General features: G+C 39.6%; 1 protein-coding gene across 1 annotated transcript in view; it reads right to left on the bottom strand.

The window, feature by feature from the left end:
- Window positions 1-19202, bottom strand: part of hs3st1l2 (heparan sulfate (glucosamine) 3-O-sulfotransferase 1-like 2) — a 30044-nt gene extending 10842 nt beyond the window's left edge. The window contains exon 1 of the mRNA XM_080894043.1: window positions 18808-19202. The gene's annotated coding sequence lies outside the window, so the exon portion shown is untranslated. The remainder of the gene's footprint in view (window positions 1-18807) is intronic.
- Window positions 19203-20104: the final 902 nt, after the last annotated feature.

The raw sequence follows: 20104 nt of genomic DNA, 5'->3' as shown, positions 1-20104 counted from the left end.
AAAATATCCCGAGATGATATAATCTCCAAATTCATCACATATGATCAGAACTATTTTGCTTTACATTTGCATGCAGCAGATATCCTTTAGCATGACTTTTGAACAAGGTTACTGTTGTGTTTGTTTTTTTAGCTCAAACTATAATCTAAACCCCAAGAAGCAGACAGTTGCCTAAACTTAACTAAAGAAGTTAATGCGTGCATTGTACAGAACAATTGTTTTGCTCAACCAGTGCATATCAGCTTAAAACTAAATAAAATAAAGTACAATAAAGCTCCACAGTCAAATGAGTGTGGAAACACTAAAGCAGGAGTTTACTATTTCTGAATCTCTTAGAAGCTGACAGCTTTTGGAAAATGCCAATATTTGAAAAGACTATTTACGCTGACAAAGCATAACGTTTCTGTTTTCTAGAATGAGATACTTTTTAACAAAGTTTGTTTCACTTCCTAAACTATTTCAAATACCTTTTACAAATGATATATGTGTTTTGTGGGCAGCATGGTGGTTTGGTGATTAGCACTATTGACTTGCCTAAAGTAAGTCCTGAGTTCGACTCCACCACCTGGTTGGAGCCTTTCTGTGTGGTGTCTGCATTTTCTCCCCATGCCTGCATGGGTTCCGGCTTCTTCCCACAATGTGAGTGAATGGCAACCTGTCTAGGGTGTACTTTGTCTCTCACCCTATAGGTGATAGGGATAGCCCCTGTGCTACCCTGACAAGCAGAATAGGAGCTACATGTGCTTTACAGTATGAGAGTGCCCAGGAGATTTAGTAAGAAGTTCATGCCTTGGTTTGCACTCACTTAAGAGCTATTATATTTCTTATTTTCTATCCCCTGCATATATACTGTTACTGTGGTAGATGCTCATTTAAACGTGGCCCAAAATAATGAGCAGCTTATGTACAAGTAATCCCTGTGAGCCAAAAGATCAGGATTTATACTGCTCTAAATTATGTCAGTGAGAGTGAAAATCCTTAACATGCCCATACACAGAACTAGCTGTGAGAGCAGAAGCCCCTCCCACCTTGTGTTGTTTGCAAAAGGCAGCCAATCAGAGAAAAGTTCTGCCTGACAGTGGGTGATGAGAGAAGCTGCATGAATATCCAGTTTAAGATAAACAATGGTTATTTATGAATCATGCAAAGTAGTTGGAAATAGGGGAAAACTTAAAAAGGAATTATGCACAGAATTAAGTTTACTACATGCCACCAAACTGGTGCTTAACAAATGGGTATAATAATGGGAACCAGTGCTTTCTGTAGGAAATAAATTTCATCGAATATAAGTGTTTACTTCAATTACACAACAGAAACGACACAATTATGAACACAATGTGTCAAAAAGTGTCAAATGTGGTCTAATAGTAGCCTGGACAGCAAACAAACATAAATTCGATTTTATTTATTAATAGTGTGACTTCACAACCCAGATGTTTTCAGAACACACAATAAAGTGTGTCATGCAGGCTGACCTTCGCTGATGTCTGTCCATCTTTTACTCATCAACCCCCAGCTGCTTTTCAAATTAGACTAAAAAAAGGGGCCTGGCAGCTGGCAGTCACTTACCTTTCACCCGCTTATCATCTTATTCATTCACACATGCACTACACCCATGTAAGCCCCCTCCTCTACCAACCCCACCCCTCCTCCTTTATCCTCCCTCCTCCTCACATCCTTAGCCATGCACGCGCCAAAATCTGGGTCAGCCATATCAAACACTAAAGTGTGCGTCTCTGATGTGTGTTTACTGTGTGTGTGGATGTGTATGCGTGGCGTATGAATATTGAGTTTTAATATTGAGTCTGGAGGGGAAGGATTTGGGATTCTACTGTTGTTATTTTATCAGGCGCTGCACTGGGGGGGAATGTGATTAGGAAATGCAGTTTTATCAAAGGGATCTTTGTGTGTGTGCATGCATAAAAAAAGCAAGATGTTTCTGTAATAATGTGTGTGGTGTGTGTTTTAGAGAGAGAGAGAGAGGCAAACTGAAAAGCAAAGCTTGGAGGGGCTGTGTAAATTTGCTCTAATTAAAAGGATTTTTGGCCGGAGCGTCTGGGCATTGCCACTGGCATACATTCAACACTCATGTTTGTGTGTCTGTGTGTGTGTGTGTGTGTGTGTGTTTTGGGCCACTTGGCACAAAGCCTGGTACAAGCCATTTGGATTTAGAGATGAGAGAGAGAAGGAGAGCTGGTGTTTTCCTGACCCAGGTACAGTTGGGGTCTGAAGTTTACACACAGTCATCATGGGCATGAATGTCATGGTAATTTGGGGTATTTAATGATTTCCTTGAATCATTCTTTTAAAATGGTGGAATGATTATAAGATACACATCTTTAACAAGTTTGAATTTATTGTTGAATATTGGATTTTCTCTAATCTGTACCGTCAAAGTCAAAGTACACATCCAGGTTCAAAACATATACATAGACCCTCACTAATACTTTAATATTTGGTTAAATGTCCCTGAACACGTTTCACCTCAATCTGACACGTTTGGTTGACGTCAATAAGCTTCTGGTATAATTCTGTCTGGATATTTGACTGCTCCTCTTGACAGAATTGGCAGAGTTCATTGAAATTGGTTAGTTTCCTGGCACTTATATTGGTTTAAAGCAAAGTCTACAAATTTTTAGTTCGATGAGGCTTTTGGTTTTGGAAAAGTCATTCCAGAAGTCTAATACAATAAAGCTAGCCTGCTTTATCCATTCCAAAACAATTTTTGATGCATGATTGGGATCTTTTTCCTGTTGGAACACCCAATCCTGTCTAAGTTCCAACCATCTAGCTGCTGATTTGAGGTGACATTGAGGGATTTGGAGGTAGCTCTTCATTATTCCAGTTGCTTGTGCAATGTACTGCTACCAATTACTCCAAAACAACACAAAACCATGATGCTGCCACCACCATGCTTAACAGCTATTACACTGTTGAAAGATTCACCTTTACTCCTTCAAACATGTAAAACTTCATGCTGGTGTTCCAGCAGTTTTAAGTTGCTTTTCTGGAAAATCCCAATAAATTTACTCTCAACTTGGTAAAAGTTTGGATCTTCATCCAGATCTTGGAAAAGTGGTGGCATAATCGAAAAACTTGTATTCAGTACAGTTGTTTGAGCTGATGATCTTGGAATTTGGACTTGTTTTGAAATGACTCAGAGAGATCTTCCTAACTCGTATAAATGTACAATTCTCCTTCTTAGATCTACACTGAGTTCCTTGGACTTTCCCTTTGTTCTCAATAGTGGTCAGTCGAATGAGTGATGCCAAAAAAACAAAACGCTTTTTATGATAGGGAAGAGATGATGACTAAAAAAATGTTAGTAAGCCTTGTAAAGTTAAAATACATCACTTAAAAGATTTAAGTGAATAGACCATGTGCAGAAAATCCAAAATTAAAAAGTATGCATCCAATTACTGTTTATTTTTTAAAGTATTCAAATTTCTGCTGTATATGCTGATTTATGCTGTATAATCATTCCACCAAAGAAATCATTAAAAGCCCCAAATTACGATGACATTCATGCGCGATGCATGCCAACTTCTGACCACAGCTGTACATGATAAGAGACATGTTACCCTTCCTGTTTAACTCTCTTGCACACAGGTCTTCTAAAGTGGACTTACTGCTTGTCTTTTGTCATATTATGCTGGCAGTATCATGCACACTCAATGTGACTCTAAAGGGGTACGTGATGGAAATTTTATGAGAAAAGAGTCCTGGCGGATCTGCAACAAGAATGTTTTTGTTGCAAATGTTAAAAATTGAAAAAAAAACAAACCCTTCAGATAGGAAGGATGGCAGAAAGTCCTGCATCAAAACCTTTGACTGTTATGTCTCAGCAAAAATGCCTAACAGATTGCCTCATAATGTAATTTAAGTTGAAATGAAATTAAGGTATTCGTAACAAACATAAACACAGAAAATTAACAAATGAAAAACAGCAGAGCCACAGCAGATATTTCACTTATGGCTATTTGAGGTAAATTGGATTAAAATGGTGGTTGAGCTCGCTGACCACACACATCCTCCTTAATTCACACCCCTGTCCCCACCCTGCTGCCAGGATCCTTGTTTACACACTGATACGTCCACATTATCAGACATAACATATGTGGGCTTTCTCACAGGCAGCTTGGTCTGACAGTAAGAGGAGTCTGACCTGTCAGAGTGGATTTAACCAACTGTCACTGAAGGAAAGCGGGACAGTCGCGGGGTGCAGGATGTGTAAAATAGCAGGGTGATGGGAGGATTATGGGTGTGTCCCCCCTTCACAAGGTCAGAAGCTCCAGGGCAACAAATAAATCAAATAGTTTTCTGGGTGAATTCAGTGTCATTTGCTGTACATGTGAGTGTTAAACTTGTGTACATAAGGGCGTCTGGAACAAGGGCAAGCTGACAGATGGGGCGAGCAAGTTGTGTCTGGTCAATATCATCATGGTCCAATGAGCCCAAATATTAACTGGGTCCTGAACTGTGGTTTTTCTGGGTTACAAACTGTACAGAAAAAAACCAGATGGTGTTTTTGTAAATGAAGAGGATTTAATGGATGGAGGTAGGGGAGAGGAAAGTGAGTGACTGATAAAAAGGGATACCATAGGAGAAAAAAAATGCTTTTCCAGCATCGTCAGGTGTGTTTGGGCGCCTGCTGGCAGTTTACCACAGCAATGATTGTTAAGTCTGATGTCACCTGGGCAGTAGACCCCAGGGACGCCAGTTTGTTAAAGCGCAGAGGTGAGGGAGGAGGGGAAGATAAAATGAGAGGCTGTGGAGGTGCGGAGGGGAATCAGGGGATGGAGACAGGGTGGTGGTGGGTACAGATGATGCCACAGTTGGTGTGGTGTTGCAGCCAAACGGTGCCCTACGGCGACAGTAATAAACCATCCCGGCTGTTGGTGGCTTTGTTGTCCAAAATGGACGATTAGTCTGATTTGTGTCTAAAGTGTTAAACCCTAAAGACAACACGGAGAGAAGGATACCCAGTTTAGCAGCACAAATCACAAAGTCCCTTACTTCATAAAAGAATCTCCGCTTTTCTTTTAGTTTGAATTCAACAGACAATAATTCACCTGTGAGACAAACAGAAATGAGTAAGATGTGTCAGAGCAGCGAGGGTGCTCAGCTTGTCGCCTCCAAGCAGCAACCTCTGGGGCTGAAAAATGAAGCCAGTGTGGGAGTGCCAAAAAATGCACTTGATGCAGACCGCTCGAGGCTTCAAAAGTAATTCAGGCCCTCATATTAAAATGCCCAACTTCAGAGAGTAAACAAAAAGGTACGGACACGACTTTGGGATCTGTAGTTAATTTTCTCTCTTTGTACAGGTGGTCGGGTTTTTTAAAATGCTTCACTTGACTAAACATTTCAAGGCTGAAAGCTTGCGTGATAGGTAGATGCCAACACAGATGTGACTAACCACTAGCTGCCTGCTAAGCTTTACCTCAGCTAATCTGAGACACATGAATATCTCTCTCTGTGCTTGTTCTGTTGGTGCCTTTTGAAGCAATTTAATACAAAAATTTGGCAAATAATGTCTTTTTTTTTTTTTACTGTTAACACTACAACCTTTGGTAAGTGGAATTCTCGTATTTAATTTCTATGCTACTTAGCGCTAACTAGCATGTATCTTCACCTATACAATCAATGCCATCTGCTAACCAGACTGCAGCTAAAAGCATAGTACTCACCCAGCTCCTCTATATGGTTGCTTCAGTATGCAAGTCCACAAATCTTGTATATACAGTCTGTGTTTAAAATATAATGACCAGACAAGTGAAGAGTCTGCAGTAACTCAGTTCAAGCTGCAGTTTATGTGGAACTTGTCAATTAATAATGAGCTTCCTGGTAGGTACTTGCACCTGCATTAATCAATATTTTACTCTGTTTAATGTGCTAGTATTGTTGACAGGGTTCTCTAGTCTCTTTCGGCAGTTCCTCTTTGTTATCTCTATCGAGTATCAAGACTTTCAGGTAGCTGTATTTCAGTAATGTTGAAAAACAAGCAGCCAGAGTTATTGTTCCCAGCCTATCCAGTGTGAAGCTGCAGATAGAGAAATTGAATGCGTGAACACAATAGAGCTCTGGAGTGATGCACTTTTTATCCTGTTAGATTTAGAAACAACACAAATGTGGCACAAATGCTGGTTGCGCACAATGTGATGATGCAGTGTTCTTGTTCAGCCATTTGATCATATTCCCATCTCTTTTTTAATAATTGGCATGTTTCCTGTTCCTCTGTGGGTTTTGTTTCTGTACATTTGTGCTTGGCAAAACAGACGTATTTACAAATGACACCATTAAAGTGAGCTAATGAGTCAACAAACCAGGGAAGAAAAGTTTCTGGCTCACAGGGTATTGTCTGAGCTGGATAAAACTGTAGAATTGTCTCTTTCTTGTGGAAGAATCCAAATCAGTCTGTAAAACAATTTGGCAATTTAAGCAGTAAAAAAAAAGAGTATCTGCAAGCAGAACAAGAAATACATAATGGACATGAAGTCCTGCAGAGGCTTCAAATTGGGCTGAAAATCTGGCTGAGGCATAGAAATAGGTGCAAATGCATGCACATGTATTTGCACGCACAAACACGCAAACACATTGTGATGTATCCAGACAAATTGCACTCTAATCACTGCATCTGCTGTGTTGCCATTTTCACACAAATCCAATGGTGATGCATCCTTTCTTTTTGCCTGCCTTTCTTTCTCTCTTTGAGCACAGCATCCCACTGCCTCTCCAGACTGGCTCGTTCACCCCTTTGGCGCACACACACAAAGACACACATTAAAAAATATAAGCACACATGGATGCACAGGCTCATTTCCCCAGATACACAGAAACCCATCAGTGCATTTTGTAACTCCTCTTCTTACATCCACACACACATACATATCCACACACACACAGTATCATATTTATACATACATGCACATACACAAAATCAGAGGCAGACATGAGGTGCCTAGCAGGGGGTGGTTTTGATTGACCAAGCACTTTATGACTCTTAAATGGCTTTATTGCCTTCCTACTTAGCCCACACACCCCCTCCTCCTTCCTCTCTGTCACAGCACAACAGCACAGATACACACACATGCACGCACCATCCTCAGGGGGTCTCTGCGACTGGAAATTAATGAGAGCCATCACTAACTGCGCGCACACATGTGTGGTGCCACCCAGATTGCAAACTCCCTCCTACTGTCTGGAATCTATCAAGGTCACTCCACAAAACTAAAGCATGGTTCCTCCCTCTGGATTCTTTATCTCTGCCCCCTATGACCTTGCTTTGGTACTTTTTCTTTAAATTTTGGGAGAGAGCCAGGATTCAATCCTAATGACTTTGTTACTATACATAGCAGGTCGATGCATGGGCGATTGGGTTGATTGATTATAACTGGCAGGACATCAGGAGGCGTGGGGGGGACGCTGGAGTCCTGTCAGCACAATGGAATGAGAACTTCCCTGTTGGGATATTTTGAAGGCTCCTGCTGATCATGTTGTTATCGTTTGACCTCTGTCATGAGTAGCATGATGAATATTAGAAATATTTTGTTTCAGTGATAATTCCCCATCTTTTTGTCATTTCCAGGGTCAAATATGGCTATTTTTTAAAGCCAAAGTATGCACGACACGTTGTGTTGTGTCTGTGCTTGATCCACAAGGTTTAAGCAACAGTAAGAGACTGCAGGATTACTTGTGGTTCCTAACATATAAGTAGAATGGGAGGCAGAGCCTTCAGTTTTCAGGCCCCTCTTCTGTGGAACCAGCTTCCAGTTTGGATTCCAGAGACTGACACTGTCCCTACTTTTAAGATTAAGCTTAAAACCTTCTTCTTGCTAAAAAATGTAGTTAGGGCTAGATCAGGTGACTCCGAATCCTCCCTTAGTTACACTGCAGTAGGTGTAGGCTGCTGAGGGATTCCCATGACGCACCTTTTCCACTCACTATGTGTTGATACACTTCTCTTCCACAGCATGTCTTTTGTCCTGTCTTCCTCACCTTAACTGGTCATGGCAGATGACCCTGGTTCTGCTGGACCCTGGTCTACCTCAAAATATAAAGCACCTTGAGGCGACTGTAATAGTGATTTGGTGCTGTTTAAATAAAATTGAATTGAATTGTTTTTAAACCTGGTCTGTGTAGTGCGTTCTAGTAGTTCAGTCTTTACTGCTATTTAAGTGAGACATCAGCAGCTCCCAGATTACAGAGAGCGAGGTGCAGCAACAGCTTGAAAAGAAAGAAACCTTTGAAACTGGAGAAACACTCTTTACTGTAAAACATCTGATTTACTGTACAGACATCAATCCAGCCTCCTAATATGGACTTTGAAGCTCTTTAAAAGAGGACAGATGGCTTGTGCAAGGTGTCAAGACACTTGCTCCAAAAGACACAAAGTGTTTGACACTTTGGGGTGAGAGCACATCCGATTCGTATACCACGCAACTGTTCATATTGGCTCAAACACGCAGAGTTAAACACTGCATCATGTCATAAGTAGACAACACTTTACACTTGATTGCTGTAACTATTTGCTGGAAAACTTTCTGAGATTTTCTAGTACACTAATCGCATCAGTATTCCTCTCAGGGAAAGTGAAGAAAGATGTTCCTGTTATGGTGAGTGGGAAGATCATCTTTCAGCCTGAAAACTTTGGCTCGAGCCCAGTGTGTTGACAGACATCTCATCCTGCTGATGTGCCCTTTAGCTACTCACTGAAAACTTGCCAGCCAGAATGACTGCTCTGTAGCTGACCTCCCAGTTCTGTGAGCAGAAGGCCAAGTGAAAGGAAAAAATCCCTCCAGTGATCAATGCAGTATTAATTAACAGAGCTGAAATACAGTGTGTGGGCCAGAGTATGAGAATATGTAGCCCTGGAATCTGTTCGAAACTTTGGCTGTTTAATTAATAAACACAGCCTTGTTTACAGTTTAATTCAGCACAGTAGCTGTTCCTGAATATATCACACAGTCATCGTCAGGAAATAGAGCTGGTGACCAGTCGTGGTATAAGAGCTAAACTACTACAGTAACTTTACCAAGGTCTTTTTTTGCCACAAAATTTCAGTTCTTTCATTTCGATTTTTTGCAACTCTAAAACATTTCTTACTGATAGGAACGTCGAGTCCATAAGTCATAACAAAGAGGAGTTTTCATTTCAGCCATTAGCTTTGAGGTAAGATCATGTATCACGTCAATGTCTGCAGGACGGTAAACTCTGCGTGGCCCTTTTATTACTCATGTTGCCGGGATGCGACTCTGTTTGCAGACATAGTTTTGTGACCTGTTTTGTTTCCAGGGACAAAATGCAAGCACCCGTAATATAATCATTAAAGTTTAAAGGGACAGTTCACCCTAAAATCTAATATGGATGATTTAAAAAAAAATCCTCTAGTACCAATATAACATTTCTCAGTTTTGAACGTATCAGCTGTAGACATGTCACTCACCTGATGGTTCTTAATATATATTTGGAAACTCAGCCGCAATGTCTCTTTTCAGAAATCAGGACTCACTGACTTAAAATTAATCTAAAAACTTGGTGTAAGCAGTTTCATACAGGAACTATTTTCCTTCCGCTGAACAACATCCCGGCACTGTGAAGTAAGAAGCATGCACTGACCCATGTAAACATGCACATGCTAGTGACTGTGACAGGATATGAACAATATTTTTAGAAACATTTCCAACAAGGACCTGATGACACAGCCAAAGAGAATATGAATATATTTCTGGCAGAGTGACCTCTACATTTCAAAATATTTAAGAGAACAAATATTTCTATGGGCGATATCTCAAAAACTGTGCAAATCTGACGAAAACAATCTAGTTCGGGCCTGGGCTGCTGTGGAGGGCTGCACCAATAAGCTGAACTGGACTGTGCTCACTATTAATGCTATCTTTTTATAAGCTTATTGGTGCGACCCTCCACAACAGTCCCAGTTTCTCATGGTGCGACTCTCAACAGCAGTCCCATCTCATGTGGCCCTTTGGGAAAATTATTTGCCCATCCCTGGTCTAGTTGGATAAATATCACTGCAGGCCAGATAAAAAAAACAACAACTTGACTTTCTAGACTAGACTTTCAGGTAAACTTTCCCTTTAAGGTGAAGGAACGTATTAACCTTATTTTAGGGTGCGCTAATGCTAGAGTAGTATTAAATATATGAGCTTAAGTAGCACTACAGATATCTCTGTTGGTTCACTCAGAAGTCAATTGCTTTTAGTTGTTGTCAAGTTTCTCTTAGATGAACATGATTAAATAAATTGCACTTCATTCATAAACCCTTCGGCTAGATTCTATATTAGGGATTGAGGTGGGAACTTTACTTTACTCTTATACTTCAGCATAGCAATGCATGTCAATAATATATTAATTCAGGAGGAAAGAGTGTTCCAGATGGCACAGGGGGAAACAGAAAAGAGTGTATCTGTGTCCATCTGCCTGCCACCAGGAGTTCTTGTCACCTCAGAGGCGCTCAGAGGTGTAACAACCACTTTTTGTGTGTATTTTCCTGCTCAGCTAGAGTCGCTGTGAACCTTCACCCTGACAGAGCGGCCGGCTGCCAGGCTGATGACCTCCTACCCCAAGGTTTTGCAAATACAGTTAACACTGACCTGGCCTCCCTCCAGCTGCAGCTCTTTAACCCTCTCAAGGCAGGCGTTGCAGATTTGCAACAGTTAAAAGCTAACAACCTGATTACCCCACATACATATTTTATGAGTTTTTTTTAATCAGAAGTACCACTGCAGGTATTCCTTTGTGCATTAGCAACAAAAACTTAATTTGAGCCTGAGAGGGTTAAAAACCACTCACCACATCCCGAAATAAGACAGCCAATAAAGACATTAAAGGAACACAATGGTTTGTATGCTTTTAGCTAATTAACAACATGTTTCTAGCTAACCGCTTCAGTTTAGAAGGTGCATTAAGCAAATTATCCTGCATATAATATTCGATTATATAAATAAAATACAGAATAACTGTAGCAGTTTCAATAATCAATGGTTATAATGCAATAAAACTTAAAGGGCTCATTCTTGTTGTTGCTGTGTGACCAATGCAATAAAAAAATGTAACACCAGTCAAGATGAAAGAGACATATTAGCCTCCATGCTTCCAGCTGTCTTTATAATCTAAAATATCAAAATGGACTACAGAGAAATCATATTCTCAAGGCCGTATTGCTTTATTATGATGACTGAAGGACAGTTATTCAAATAATGTTCAACATTTAGCTTTTTTTAAACTGCTGAACTACCTCTTTCCATCCTATTAAAGCAATTGTTAGATTAGCCTTTTTGTATTTTAGATTCAAGAATTCTAACTTTTTAAAACATCAGTAGTGACTAAATCCAAAATATGCTTTTCATGTCAGTGTTTCATCATGCTTATTTAACTTGGAGGGCTGATTTCACAATATTGTATGTATACTTTCTGTTGAAATCATAAACTTCTCTGATTCAGCAACAAATAAAATTTTGGCTTCTCTTTCCTTCAAGGTCGTCTCCTTGGGCACCTCTGGACTGTTTCCAGTGCTGCTGCTCTATTTATCTCCCTGGAGGTCCTGTTTTGAACACTTGCTGTAATGCATTTGTGATGTGCACTGGATCTCCTTCAGCGTGTCCAAACGCCAACCTTTCTTTTCTTTCTTTCTTTTTGGTGAACAGTGTGCAGGGTGCTTAGCTAGACTGCATACATCACAGTTCAGGTGGTTTTACCAAATGTTCTTCCTCAGCACCTCGGGACATAACAGTAAGAACTTGGCATTGACGGTTTTGCCCTGCAGGATGAATTTCATGATGCATAACCCACTGAATGTCCAAAAAAAAAACCCAAAAAAGAGATGAATACCCACAATAAGCATGCGACTCATACTCTGCCTTCAGGCATACGGCGTCTTCTATTGAAGACTTGTTTGTAAAATGTGATTATGAATATGTATTTCGGGTCATTTTGACATAGAAGTTGTTGTTCGATATCCATACTGGTTTGATTTATGATAAAATCAAAAAGCACACATGCAAGTGGCCAGAAGGAGATTTAAAAGTAGCAGTTTCTCTGTAGGATGTCCAGATGTGCACAAAGATGGCTTGAAATTGAAATTTTAAACCTGGTTATGTTTTTCTTTTCTTTTTTAGTGGGTAGAGTTCTGAAATTTATGACAAACCTCCTATTACCAAGAAAAAGCTTTTCAAAGTCCATCTGTTCATGATTATTCTAGTTCATTATTCTCTTCACTAACTACATGATGTAAAATTCATTGCAGTGGATTACCTAGTTACAGAAAATGGGTTATTTGTTATATGTTATTGTGGATAATTGCCTACAACTAATGAAGCTTGACCTTGATAATATGGGTTTATTTATGTCAACAACAAAAAAAAAGATTATCCAATCCACCCCCAATAAACCATAGATCACCAATTTGATATGAACACACTCATGCTGAGCTCATATGACTGTGTTCCCTGCAGTCATATCTGAGATTTGTCAAGTCATATCTCGTCTCCGGAATAGAATTAGTATGTAAGAGAGGAGGAAATTCACTTGAAGAGATAAAACTCTGAGAAGAGGCGATCATGAAAATGTCACTTAAAAGTTTTGATTATGAGTGTGTAAGTTTGTAAATGTGTCTGAGGGAGTGTGTGAGCTATAAATGGGCTCATTGGCTTCCCTATTACTCCTAAGGATTGTTCAGTGGAGTGCACTGATTGTCTGATGTCACCTTTTTGTGTCGACCTGCACAAATGTTGCCACGAAACTTGTACACGCACACACACACAGATGTATCACCTTTTTGTTCAAGCACTCAAAATCACATAATTTTGCAAATTGTTTTTCCATATAGGCACATTACTCATGCTGACAGTACATAACTCCATTTTTATATTGTGGGGAGAGACTCACTGTGACAAAATAATTAAATATCACGGCTTGGTTAGGATAAGGTTAGGTTTTGGATAAAGAGAAGGCTTGCCTGGTATCAGTTACGATTAGCTTCATGTTAAGTCTCTAGAAAATTAATGAAAGCCAAAGCAATGTCCTCTGAAGTGACAGAAGCATGACTGCATGTGTGTAGCCTGGTTTAGGGTGCTTCAGAGGACGTTTGCACTCTGCTCATAAATAAAAGCCATGTATTATTCAGGGCTGCTCCTCCAGTTAATGCCCCTTAATGTGCCCAAACAGCCATAATGTACTCTGCTAGCAAAGGTGGCAGAGACCCCCTCACTCACACAAACACACCAGCATGAGCAATCTACCCTTTAATATCACACAACGTCTTTGTCAGTGTTACTCTCGACCTCTTATCTCACTCTCAAAAAATCCTAATTTTCTAAAAGATCCATTTTACTTTTCAAACAAATTGCTCCTGCTCACACATTCTCGCCATGTTTCCATCAAACTTTGCTTGATTCATCCCTAATTCTCACCCCTCCTCCCCTCCTAGCTACCCCTCGCTGTTTCTTTCTGTCTGTCTCTTTGTTTTATAAAAGCACAAATACAGAATACAGTTATGAAAACTCTACCTCTCTTCACAGTTGGGAGGTGCCAGCTTTCCGCCAAATTTTGTCTAAGCAAACTGAGAAGCTCCAGCAGTGAAGCTTCCTAAGTACATAATCTTAATCAGATTTTAGAGGAAATTACACCAGTGTAATTTCCTCCAAACTGTTCCCTGTTTACACAGAGGTAAACAGAAAACAGTGTGAAGTAAAATTAAAAAAGCCTAAAAATCCATAAAATCAGTTTAAGGTGCAGAATTTATCGCTGCTGCTTTGCTCGTCCGCATTTTTATGGACAGTGTTTTATGTTCTAATCACTCTGTAATTGATTTGCCTCTTTACCATCTGTGCTTTTAATTGTTTCGGCAGTTTGTGATCCCGTTTTGTTTTGGTCTCTCTGAAGCACTGTGTGTAAAATCACTTGGGCTTTAAATTTGTCATTTGTTATTATTACTTTTTAAATTTTCTGTCCCTTTTCGGGGGAGCTGTCTTGAATTCTGTGTCTTTCATGTTGATATTGCACTGTTTCCTGAGCAGTTCTGAACAGAATCAGTGGTTTTGTTTGGTCAAAGTGTTGCATGACGTTCACATTGAGCAGCAGAAAGTTAACGTGGTAGTCCTTGACGTTGTTTTTTTTATTCATTAATTGCTGTCGTTTGTCATGTACGTTAAAGCTTCTCTAAGCCATGCAGCTGTATTGACAAACCCACAGAGAACCTATAGCCTCCTTCAGGTCTGATGAGCTTTGTAGCAACTTTACTTCACTGCCTTTGCTTTCTGGCCCAAAACTTTGCTGTTTTGATTCATTCTTGCTGTTCTCAAAACAGTGTTATCATTCACAGCAGGCAGCTGTTTTAAACAGTGTCAGCGGTAGTGTCGTGGATGAGAGAAGGAGGACCCAAACGCTGGACTCACAGGCAGGTAGGTGAAGGTGGATGTTTATTGCCGAAGGAGCGAGCAAACAGTACAGAGGGAGGAAATGGCTGGCTGGCTGGCTGGCTGGCTGAATGAATGAATGAATGAATGAATGAATGAATGAATGACCAAAAGACTGACTGAACATACAGACGACATCAGACTTACATCAATGACCCGACACTGAATGGGTAGAACAGAGGGCTTAAATACACAGGCTGGTGATAATGATGATAATGAGGGACCGGTGAGTACACAGCTGAACATAATAAACTAATGATAATGGGAAGAGGACTGAACATAATACACACAGACCAAGGCTAACACAATAAAACAGGAAGTGGAACAGGCAGTAGATAAACAGTGAGTGTGAACTGAAAACACTGGGTCACCGACCCAGGAACCCTGACAAACAGAAACACTCCAAGCACCAAACAGTAGGCAAAATTGGTTTCAAGCAACTAGTTTGAGAAAAAAATGGAAGACTTCAAATAAATGACAGTGCTACTTTGTAACTGTTTAGGAGCGAGGCTGTGATTCCCTCAGGTCAGGATCAGTGGTTTGTTTTAAATATTAAATATTAAAGCAGTTTCTATTTGTTTTAGACATCCGGGGGATGATTAATGGCTTAGCGAGCTATGTCAAGCTTAAAGTCTGAGTTTTTTCTGTGTCATGAAAGTAGCACTCGTGTTACCGAGCTAAATGATCATGCTAACTTATGCTAAACATATAACCTGAATGGGAGCAGGTTATGTTTGAGGTTTTGTTTTAAAATCGGCTGACAGCGCCATGTTTTCACTGATTCTTTCATTTACAGCATGTTTGAAGTTCATTATACATTCTCTGCTGGGAAATACTTTTGTTGGTAAGCCATACCTTAAATATCGCTATAGCTGAATTTAATGTGCTGCTAAGTTTCTTTTAGTCTGCTGGAAATGCTGCTACTATAACACAGAACACACATTAAGAATACTTTACCAGTCATTATAATTATTTCACTTTGAACTGCCAACAAACTGATGCGATGCTGGGATATGTGCACTTTTTGATGTTTGGATGTTATATATATTATTTTGGATAAACTGTAAACTAAGCTAGTGTATTAGGCTTCATGGTTTTTCTATTTTTAAAAATCTTCTTCAGCACCATGTTGTACCATGGCTGTGAAGGCACAATGCTTATATATTTAGCCAGTTTTATTTAGCCTGTTTTGGAAAAAGAGAAGCTGCTCATTTTGTGTGTGAAATAAAGCCCTTCCTACAAAAACATTATATGGCTCTCCTTCAGTAAAAGTACAACAGTGGCTTCTTCTCTGGGCCCTGCAACAGCTAGTGCACTTGTTTGTTTACACAGGAGGTAATCCGCTTGTTGCACATTGCTTTATTGCTCATAGCTGGTGCTACCGGATATACCAAGCGCTGGTCGCCTAGGTAACCTTCTAATGTATTTGCCACACAGTGATATGTTACTCAAAGGTATCCTTAGTGGTTATTTTGCCAGGCTTGAAGTTGCTGACTAAAGAGGACAGAAGTTAGAAGAACAACACATCTAAACTCATAGAACAACAGTATAGACACTTAATAGTTATAGATTTATAGATTATGAAGCAGCTTTTTATTTTGGTGGTGGGTCAACAGGTGGAAAAGATATTGAGATGTCTGCAGTGTGTGCATCAATGCAGGAGATTTGTTTTGAGAATATAAAATGATGCTGTTAAGTTGATCTATAGTTTGTTTTGTTTTTTACGTCTACATCAGCAGCAGCAGAAGTTTGGGTTCTGTTTAACATCTTAGTGATAAGTGTGTTCCATATTTATCCTTACGCTACTTGTGTATTTGTACTTTGGAATCATTTGTCACAGATTTCTAGGTTTCTGTTAGTCTGACCTTTAATGTTGGCTAAAGTTCACTCGGTGCTCAGACAATCCAGTGCATAAAATCACTCTGACTATGAACAGATGAAGTCCAGAAGTCTTTGTTTACAGTGTTCAACACTGTTACCAAATGTTACCAGAGCAGCCTTTGCTAATGTGAATGTTTCTGCGAATATTGTTATTGTTACCGAGTCGTTTAATGCGATTTCTTTGATTACAAGACGGGACACATTTTGGTGTAACATTAACCTCTCACATGTCACCGATTGCTCAGTTTGTTTTGTGACGTGCAAAACACACCCCCTGACTAAGCGCACACACACACACACACACACACACACACACACACACACACACATAGAGACACACACACGGACACACTAGACAATGGGTTCATTCATTCATTTTCCCACTTTGTTCCTTCTTTTTTTCTCTTTTTTTGTTTTATCTTCTTATAAACACAGTGAAGCTCAACAAACCAACACACACACACTAACTCAATCTTTTCACAGACTCTGTGACCTGGATTCACTCCAGTTTGTCTTTTTACAGACTGTTTGACTGTTCAGATGTACCAGAGCAGGAACTATCTTTCCTGGTACCACTTAAACAAATTATTTGGGAGTGGCATGCTCCTGAACAAAAATGACTCCCTTGTTTTAGGCAGTCATGTGTTCACAGTATGCTACAGACATGCAAATAAAATGTGTTAATTGAGCACAGAAAAACACCACTAAGTGGAGGACAAAGGATATTGCACATGTCAATAAAGGTGGCTATTACTAATCAAGTGTTTCATTTTATACGCCATAAATAAAAAGGTTTTCACATTACATTAAGCACGGTACTACAGGAGTTAGCTGTGGCTAAAACTGTCTTATATTTGGCTACAGTTTGGTTGGAGAGCACCACAGATTAAAAGCTCATATGCAGTCATTTTTTTTTCTTCAGCCTTTGTCTTTGATGTGAAATAACAATAGTATAAGGAGAAGAAGCTGTTAACTACATACAAGCCAGGAGGTGGCTTAAGGGCTGACAAATGAAGCTATCGCGGCCTTTACCAAATCCTTCACTTCCTTAAATGCTAATTAAACCTGCATTCTTTCAGGTGGCCAGAAGGGGGCACCTACTGTAACTACAAAAAGAAATCTGAGTACAAAAAAGTGTATGAGAAAACAACCCTTCAGCTCACTCCACTATTTAAACATAATATACAATTTGTAAAAGATAGTAACCAATAATGGTAAACCAGGGTATAATTGGGGGTGGGCCTATCTTGTGGTTGATAAATAATTGTCGCTGTTAGCTTTCAGGGATTTGAGTGAGCATCACCCAGCATTTTGTCAGTCTGATCCACCAATCCCTCAAAATATTCAAGTTAAAAACATTAAGATGCAGACAGTCATCAATATAAGACTTCAAGATGAGATTTTTACATTTATCATTTGCTAATGATAGTGCTGAAAATTGCCAGTTTACAGGTGGTGCAAAAGTGATTTTGGCCTCATTTATTTGACTCATCAACTTAAATTCGATTAAAGCTGAAATATTCCTTTCCCTTTCGTTATTACAGGCATGGCTACTCCTGACTGACAGACACCAACACATGCCACTATTTCTTAGGCATCCGTTTGGGTAACTCAATGGACATCATGGTCATGTTTGTGATGTTGGTGGCTTTCTGGAGCATTTTAAAGGAATTATCTGATAAATAATTTGGTCTGAACTTTGATTATTTGTACTAACAGCCTGCCCTAGAAGTATATATTCTGGTACTGGTGAGTGAAATTCAAAAATATATCATTTCAAATATACCACATTTTGCACAAATTAGGGAACAACTCTGTAACCATGCTTGCTGCTGTTAGCTGATAAACATTTAAATATGGTCTTAAAAAAGACATAGTAAAATTAGAGGCTTCAAAACTGGACTGCACAAACTTTTAACTTCTTTAACTTAAAGATATGACACTGTGTCCTGGCACACTTATGATACTTGAGCCTAGTTTCCGTGTTAATCTGTAACCTTAGTAAGCGCAAGTTATAAAGAGACGTTCTTCTCTGAGACACACGACTGCTGTCAAACTCTATGGAAAGGATCTTTGAGATACTGTTTTATTAGATTTTTACTTCCTCTGAAGTTTGTTCTTACTCTAAATTAGTACAGAAAACATGTTTCAAACACACAAAATTATACCCTTGAGATCATTTATGCAGTTGTTTTTCTATAAATGCACAACATAAAAGTTCACTGCAGTTTAATTCTGCAGTTTTACCGCCCTTTCCCGCAGGTAAAGAACAAATAAAAAAGTCTTTCATAAAAAGATCATAAACTTAAAAACGAGACATGAGGTCACGTGAGCCTGCTGGTACAGAGTCAGGTGCACAGTGTGTATTTTTATTCACACTATGTGCATGTTACACTCAACATTTTCTGTGCTGTGTATGTGAGTCGGTTTTTCAGTTTCAATATGAAAACTAGTTCTACGTAAAAAGGGAAAGATTAAAAAAAAGTGGTCTTACCTGAGTGAAGTTTTATCTAAATTTGTTCCTGTTTTTCTCTCAGGATATTTTCTCTTCTTCTTTTACTTCTTGTCTTCCTTTCTCTGGTGTTGTTTTCTTCTTTCCTTCCTTTCCTTTTTCCTTCAGCTCCGCGGCCGTCACTGAGAAGGTGTGCGTGGAGGCGTCTGAGCTTGTGTGTGCGTGCCGCGGCAAAGTGTGTCGGTGTGTGTGTTTCTGGAGGCTGGTAAGAGAGCGACTCTGCTTTGTGCTGCCGATCTCGGTGAGTGTGTTGCTGCAACTGACTGAGTGACTGCGAGAGTGAGAGAGAGAGGGAGGGAGTGTGTGTCTGTGAGTGTGTGAGAGAGAGAGAGATAGAGGGAGAGAGGGAGATTAGTTCATACACAAGCACATCTCCGCCTTTAGGGAAACACCCCTCTCCTTCTCTTTCTTGCTTCTCTTTTCTTCTTTTCTTTATTGCTTTCACATCAGGTCTGCTCTTTCATCTGATTACGCTGAAGGGCTCATGATGGAGCAAAACATTTCCAGTCCTCCTCTTCCATCTCCCTCCTTTCAGCACCCATTCGACCGGAGCAGATCCTCCTGCTTGATTCTGGATTTTTAACCTTCTCTTTTGTTGTCCTCCCTCCTCATATCCCCCCCCCCCCCCCCTTCAGTTTGCCGTTGCAAGTCCCCCGAATCATAAATAAGTTACAGAGCAGACACGAAACAGCACAAAAGCAACAAAACAACTCAAATATCTCTGACTGGCTTCTCTTTGTGAGCTTCTGTATTTTGTTTGACTTCATATCAGTGAAAATATTTAATGGTTTAGCATTTGCCATCTATTTTCTGCCTTTGAATATGCAAAGACATTTAATTGAATAGCGAAGCAGTAGGTGGAAAGAGAAAGGAAGCTTTTCGCTTTTCAAATCATTTCAGGGACATGCTGCTTATTAGTTGCTGTGGAGAGCGACTGTGGAGAGCGACTAACAGAGCAAATCAAAGTTTTTTGGTTCATGTTGTGATGTTGAGTCAGAGAATCAGCCGTTAAACAATAACACAGTTGCAAACAGTTAAATATTAATACAAAAAATAATTCCTTTTAAACCTTATTTCCATAAAACAAGTGCAAAAATCCATTATTGTATTAAAATATGTCTGGCTGCTATCAAAAGGAAATAACTTGTTTTTGTATCCTTTTGTTTGGAGAAGATAATGTTCAGCTTTGTTCCTTTAAAAAATAACTCAATTACAGAGAAAATGGACTTCATGAAAAGTAGATTTTCTTTAAACATGTTGTAAAAATCAATACCTGAAC

Source organism: Rhamphochromis sp. 'chilingali', assembly GCF_963969265.1.
Source record: "Rhamphochromis sp. 'chilingali' genome assembly, chromosome: 10".
Classification (NCBI taxonomy): domain Eukaryota; kingdom Metazoa; phylum Chordata; class Actinopteri; order Cichliformes; family Cichlidae; genus Rhamphochromis; species Rhamphochromis sp. 'chilingali'.
The sequence above is the reverse complement of the archived record's forward strand: the minus strand, read 5'-3'. Positions and strand labels throughout refer to the sequence as shown.